Source organism: Suncus etruscus, chromosome 4 (genome assembly GCF_024139225.1).
Source record: "Suncus etruscus isolate mSunEtr1 chromosome 4, mSunEtr1.pri.cur, whole genome shotgun sequence".
NCBI lineage: Eukaryota > Metazoa > Chordata > Mammalia > Eulipotyphla > Soricidae > Suncus > Suncus etruscus.
Window position 1 is genome coordinate 147,267,950 of NC_064851.1, and position 7,427 is coordinate 147,275,376.

Below are 7,427 nucleotides of genomic sequence, written 5' to 3' on the forward strand. Positions count from 1 at the left end.
TAAAATAGAACAGATAAATAAACCTGTGTTTAAAAAGAAAGAAAGAAAGAAAGAAAGAAACAAAGAAAGAAACAAAGAAACAAAGTAAGACAGAAAGAAAGAAAGAAAGAAAGAAAGAAAAAAAAGAAAGAAGAAAGAAAGAAAGAAAGAAGAAAGAAAGAAAGAAAGAAAGGAAAGAAAGAAAGAAAGAAAGAAAGAAAGAAAGAAAGAAAGAAAGAAAGAAAGAAAGAAAGAAAGAAAGAAAGAAAGAAAGAAAGAAGAAAGAAAGAAAACAAGGGTATTTGAAGACAACAGGTGATAGTTGAGTTTGAGACATGTTTTGTGGCATTACAGAACCCTATGTTGTCCTTGAACTAGGGATTTTGCTGAAGCTGATTCCAGTATTATGCAACAGTCCATAGTTTGATGGGGGCAAGAGGGACCACCAAGCATGGGTCAGAAGGCGTGTTGGTTGTAGTTCTTTGTAGAGGCATGAGATGGGGACTGAGAGGTTGTCTTTCAATGAGGAGCTGGATGATAGTCTGTTGGGGTAAAAGGTCAGTCTTGGTGTCTACCCAGTTAGGAACTGAGGATAAAGAGGGTTGAATAAGGGGAAGATAATGGTTCAGGATTGGGGGATGAGGGGATAGGAGAGACACAGGGGTGAGGGGAGAGGCAATACAAGATAGAGACTATATATAATATATAGATGGACTGTTTATGGTTTAATCTTGGAGTCAATATGAAAAGTCACATCCACAAAAAGACTAGAGAATAAAGGTCTATTTGAGTGTTTTGTCCAAATCTTGGGCATCCTGATTCCATTCCTAGGAACAGTCTAGGATCAGGAACGTTTTTTGGATAATGCTTAAGAAGTATATTTGTCGCACGTGCGTGGTTTTGAAAAATAGTATTAGTAGCTGTAGCATATGAAAAAGTTTCCATAAGATGATTCTTGGAATTGTATTTAAAAGTGTTTCCTTAGGATTGTTCTGTGACTTTTGCCCCACCTAACCCTTCCAGGTGGGGCGCTGTGGAGTTGGCAATAAATAGCTTGAGGGACAGGAGTGAGGGGTCCTTCTGTGAAAAGCTGCTGGCTGCAGGAGGATTCTCTGGCTCTCCTTGCCCGATCTTTTAAACCCTATCGTTCTTGTCTGTGTGGATTATTACTTGCTGCGGATAAATATTACCAAGGTCTTCCCCCGAAAGGGGACCAGGGGATGGGAAGTAATTTCTCATTCTGGGGACTGTTCTTGGATTCACAAATACCCAGCCAAGATAACGGCGAAGATATCTTGCAAGTAGCAAACAATACAGGGGGTCCAGTATACAAAGGGGAGGGGTTTCCCTCCTCTGCCCGCCCCCCAGGCCCAAGTTGCCAGGGCCCGCTATGAAGACCCACCTGGTGTGGGGGGGGTCTCAGTCTCCTGGACCATGCGTTCAGTCTAGGAGATCTGTAATGGCCATTGTTTTTACTCCATTTCTTTGAATATCTTTGAATCATTGAACATCCTTATCACAGTGTCTCTAAAAACATTATCTGAGAATTTACTGCTGTTATTTATGTCTTTGGTGATAGTTTTTGCTCCTGTTCTCAGTGGACTTCTATGTGTTTCTTGTTATCAAGTGTTCTTACTGTGCTGGCTAGTGAGACCTTGCAGTTAGATCCCCTGGAAGACACTGAGGAATTAGACTAATGTTGCTCTCTTCTCTATCTTTCCTGAATGACAGGAAGAATTACTGTCTAAAGAATAATGCTTCAGGAGCTGCGTTGTGGATCAGTTTATATGGTGCAGGTCAGGTGTGAAGTCTTCTGGGAAATAGCCAGTAGGGAGAAGCTCTATCTCTCACTCTGGATTGAGCCCAAAAATATCATCCAAAGGCAAGTCTTACCTGCCTTACCTGCAGAACAGCCAGCAGAAGATCCTACTTTATATTCTGCTCGGTAGAGATTTCTGGGTTAAAATTATTTTCTAAGGCCCAGTGATAGTTATAAGAGATGAAGCATATGCTTTGCATATATTTTGGAGATCAGCCTCAGGCCTGATCTCTACCACTGTATAGACCAGTAAGCATAACTGGATATTAACCAGACCCCAACCCCTTCATTTGTCTTAGAATTTCTTCATTGTCTTCAACTGTCTCAGTCTTATGATTGTTTTTGTTTTAATAATTCCTTTTAGAATTTTCATGGTTGCAACCCTCGTTGAGGGACCCCCGACCCGCGGGGGTGTGGGAATGAGGGTCACTAGTAATTTGTGGATTCACTGGAGCAGATCCGATCTGTGAAATAAACTTGAGAGGTTAGTAAGAAAGACCCTTAAGGCAACTCACGCTGTTCAAAAGGGGTTTATTGCCCGGGGAGATCAGCTTTTAAAAGCAAAATACGTCATACAAGTTTCCACCAATTACAATTCCAAGCACTCATTAGCATAAGCTGGGGGCAGGTAATAGGGAGAGGTAAAGGAGGTAGACCTGAGCACATGTTTGTACTGAAAGCACGAGTTTATACTGAAAGCACAAGATCCAAACAGGGTCTTATAAATCTTACTCAGCAAGCATAAATAAAACATCAGCTGTAAACACATTAATCTTTTGCTAACACAAAGGCAAGTTGCTCTATATGGATAATTTTCTCTCTAGCTGGGTGTATTGGGCTGCTTTGAATTTACTTTAGTGTTTGTCTATTTCCTTTGTCCTCAGGGCATGGGTGCCTCTGGTCACGTGGGTAACAAGGTCAGAGATTTCTGAGGCACCCTTTTGTTCTAGGTTCCATCAGCTCGGCTCTCCACACATGGTCTCTTTGTTCTTGATGATACAAAATTTCTGAATGGTATATCTTGCAAAACTTTTTCTTGTCACTATACTTCACTAATCCTTCACTTCAGTCTCAGAAATCTTTTTATTTCCTCCCAACTATTTTCTTGGTTTGCTCTTCCTAGCTCTTCCTAGAATTTATATCTCAATTTTTAATCCTTTTTTTTTTTACATCTTCTATAACTTTATTTTTTGATTATACCTTTTAAGAATTTTTTTTTTTTTTGGTTTTGGGGACACACTAAGCAGCGCACAGGGGTTGCCCCAGCTCTGTGCTCAGAAATCACTCCTGAAAGGCTTGGGGGACAAATTGGGATGTTGGGGATTGAACCTGGGTTGACCACATGCCAGGCAAATGCCCCTACCTGCTGTGCTATCACTCTGGACCCTGACCTTTCTTAAACTTTATATTTCAAAAGAAAATATTTTTTCTATAAATATTGAACATTGAGCATGTGACTATTTTCTACATTTTTAAAGCCTCCTATTCAAAGGAAAATATTTTTTATTCTCTAGAGGTTTTCTTTTACTTCCTGCCTTATCTTTTTTGATTTCATCTTTTTATTGTTTTGTTTGGTATGTGTCATGTAAACATTTCTCAAATGTCTAGTAATCTTTCCTTGGTGGAAAATATAGATATGTGTTACTTAAATTTTACCATAGTTTATGCAGGAACTGACACTTCTTTAATGAACCTCTCTGATATTTTTATCTTGGATGTATCAGTTAGTTGCTTATATAAGAATTATCGCATTTTCAATCTAGGGCTTATCACCTCTAGAGAGGTGACTATGGAGGGTATGTAAGTCTGGCTGTCAACTTTCTTGTAACTGAGTTGTAACCTTTCACTTAAAGTTGACCGTTATGGCAACTTTTATGTATATATGCTACTTTAATTAGGAATGATTCATTAGGGACCAGAGAGATAGTACAACAGGTAAGGTTCTTGCCTTGCATGTAGCCAACTGGGTTGGATCCTTGGTTTTATATGTTCCCCTGAACACCACCAGGAGTGATCTCTGAACACAGAACCAGGAGTAAGCCACAAACTGCTCCAAAAAATGTCTCACTGGGTCTATAACGATAGATTAATGGACTAGAGCACATGCATTACATACAGGAGGCCCAAGCTTGATTTCAAATCCACATGGTACCCTAAACACTGCCAGTAGTGCCCAAGAATTGACCTAGGAGTGACCACTGAGCACCACTGGTTGTGCCCCTATTCCAGCATAAGAAATGCCATACCATGCATTCAGGAGCATGATGTAGAACCTTTGTTGTTCATTTTTCTAGAAGGTAGCTCTTCTTTTTTTTTTTTTTTAAAGTTAAAGGGGGTATTCTGAAAGACTTACGTGCTTCCTTTTGAGAGGGGCTCTAAGCTTTGGTTAGTGAGCCTGTGACCATTCCCAGAATACTTAGTTGGGCAATTCAATACTCCAACCCAAGGATGTATTGCTGTGCATCTTTAGTACTACTTTTGCTTCATATCATAGATTCTGATTATGAGTATCTTCATTTCCTTCCTTTCAAAGAATATTTTCTTTTTCATTGAGTTTACTTTGACTCTGGAGTTTTTAGATAGTACATTGTTCAGTTTCCAAATTTTAGAACTTTCCCTTATCTTTCAAGTAACTGATATGATTTTTGGCCAATCCGAGAATCTGAGTCCTGCTGCTGAGCCTTACTGCTGAGTCCTACTACTGTGTTCTTTTGCCCTTTCCTTTCTGTTTGAGTGAGCTCTTTCATTCTTGACATCAATACTTTGTCAAGTTTATGTATTCTTTCTTCCACTGAATTCTTCAGTTTATTGAACTTTGAAGGAATTGTGTTGATGCAGTTTAGAAAGTCCTGATGTAGTTGAGGACTTTCCAGGACTTCTATCCCCATCATCCATGATACGACTAGATTCCTTTCGCTTTTCTTTAGCACTATTATTACATAGGAGCTAAGGGTGGAACTCTGAGTTCTTGTTGGATCAAGCAAGGATTCAGTGCTTTCATTCACAATATCAGGCTGGTGCCTATTACCCTTCTGATTTCTGAATGTCTTGAAAAGATTTAAGAGTGTGCAGTATTTTACTCCATTTTTTTTTACTATATTACTATTTGAGATTGTAGAACTATATTACTATAATTTACTATATGGCTCTGAGTTGTCTACACTAGGATGGCAACAGAGTATTTGTGGTTCACTGGTGCCCTATAGTTGCTATAGAACATTGTCTAGTTGATCTGAGATTTGGCCCAGTGTTCTTAGTTGCTGGTGTAGCATCACTGTCCAACAGACTTTGGCAGTGACTAGAGATTGTAATCACATGTACCCAGTCTCAACTATTTAACGAATTTATTTTCCTAGCTGTGAGGGGTAAAGGGGAGTATTTTTTTTTTTACATACAGTTGAATTGAGCACATAAATGAAGTTATAGAAATTCCAAATTAAGAAAATCCTTTTAATTACTCTGGAAAGTTTTTTTTTTTTTAATTTGCCAGCCCCATTGAGGATGGTTGCTATTAACCATGATGTGATGGGCAAGGTACACCTTGAGGGTGTCTATTGTGTGCTGAAGTCTCAGGGATTTCAGCTCCCAGCTGTGGCCTGGAAGATAACTACACACTGCTTATGTTGGGGACTGTCAGTTCCCGGTGTCTTTTTTTTTTTTATGTAATGAAAATAAATTTATTGAAAGATAGCAATGAAAAATATGGAACACTTCACGAATTTGCGTGTCATCCTTGCGCAGGGGCCATGCTAATCTTCTCTGTATCGTTCCAATTTTAGTATATGTGCTGCCGAAGCGAGCACTCCGGTATCTTTTTGACACAGTGAATACAGACACAAAACTGAACCAGTGCCAAATGCCAAAAATGACTTTTTTTTTTTTGACATTTCAGTGGTTTCAAAATGGAGTAGAAATAACAAACACCTGCCCATCTTTTACTTAAAGCTTCTATTTTTTCAGTAAAAATGCAAAGATCAAATATCTAAATCACTTAAATTATATTAATAGTAGTATTAGTGTGGTGGAGTTGTATTTTATGTACTTATAGTCTCTTTTTAATTGCATTTTCTTCTGTGTCAGTATTTCTAGTGCTGGGAATTCATCCTAACTCAACAAGCAACAATGTATTTTAAAAAAATCTCTATAAGGAAGTCCACGAAATGTATTTATAACATTAAATATTGGAAGCAACCTAGTTTTCCAACAATAAGAATAAATAAATAAATAAATCTTAAACAGTTTAAGATGTATTCATACAATAGCTTATTCAACAGTCGTCAAAAATGATGTTGTGGGAGACTAATGTTTATAATGTTCAAAATGTTCATAATATAGTATAAGTTTAAGAAGGCTTACCATAAAAGTGTGTACTATATTATAAAAAATTTAAACATAATAAAAAGATATTTATGAATGTGAATGAATTTATTAAATAATATGACAATGATCTATAAACAATTAAGTTCTTACTGTTGCCGGGTATTGTCTTTAGCCTCTTATTTGTATCATCTGAGTAAATTCTCACACTAATCAAATGAGACTAATGCTATTATTATTTTATTTTAGAAATGAAAAAAATTGAGGCCAGGAAAGTTAATATCAGGAACATGATTAACAACCAGGTCTGCTGACCTGATTTTCTTTGGTTAATCATAGATACTACATACCAAAATATTAAAAAATTGGTAAAATTTTGGGTGATCTTTAGCTTATTTGGGTAGAAAAAGAAAAGATTGACTTTTGTTGCAGAAATGTCAGTAGAAAGTTGCCTAGCTTCCTACATGATAAACTTTATTTCACAGGTTTGCAAATGAAACAGTTTGTATCTATTATATGTTTAACAAAAGTCTTTTGTGTGTTTATCATAGATAACTAGATTATAAGTCATTTGAAAGTTCAAGCTATCTACAAAAGTCAATTTCCATCAGAAAGATAACCCTGCACTTTAAATTGCCTCAAACTAATAAAATTGCTGTCATCAGCTTGGTCTTGAATCCTGTGTTCTCCCTTGAAAAATGTATCTTTGAAAAGTTTAACTTCTTAAATAAAAAAAGAAAAAAGAAAAGAAAAATGTATCTTGCTCGCTTATCTCTGTTTCTTTGCTTATTTCCACTCTGGAGAGGCATTTATTCTCTCTCAAACATGCATTTTCCCTTTCTCTTCTTCTCTCCTATTTTAAATATGTTTCAAAAAAATTATTTTGTATCTTGGCCAGAGTGATAGTACAACAAATAAGGCTTTGCATGCAGCCGACCCAGGTTTGATCCCCAGCATCTCACCTGGTCCCCTGAACACTGCCAGGAGCTATTCTTGAGTACAAAGCCAGAAGAAATCCTGAGCAAAAACCAAAAACCAAACCAAAGCAAAAAGATATCTTGTGTCACCAAAAAAATAAAAAAGGCAATAATCAAAAATAAAATGAGGGGCCAGAGTAGTGGCACAAGTGGTAAGACATCTGCCTTGCCCGTGCTAGCCTAGGATGGACTGTGGTTGGATCCCCCCAGTGACCCATATGGTCCCCCAAGCCAGGAGTGATTTCTGAGCACATAGCCAGGAGTAAACCCTGAGCGTCACCGAGTGTGCCCCCCCCAAATAAAATAACAAGTGATAGCAAGGTTGTGAAGTAAAG

The 7,427-nt window shown here is 37.6% G+C and overlaps 1 non-coding gene across 1 annotated transcript; it reads right to left on the reverse strand.

The window, feature by feature from the left end:
- Positions 1-5,494: 5,494 nt before the first annotated feature.
- On the reverse strand, positions 5,495-5,601 carry LOC126008234 (U6 spliceosomal RNA). The gene has a single exon (XR_007495575.1). It is a non-coding gene; the product is annotated as a U6 spliceosomal RNA (small nuclear RNA).
- Positions 5,602-7,427: the final 1,826 nt, after the last annotated feature.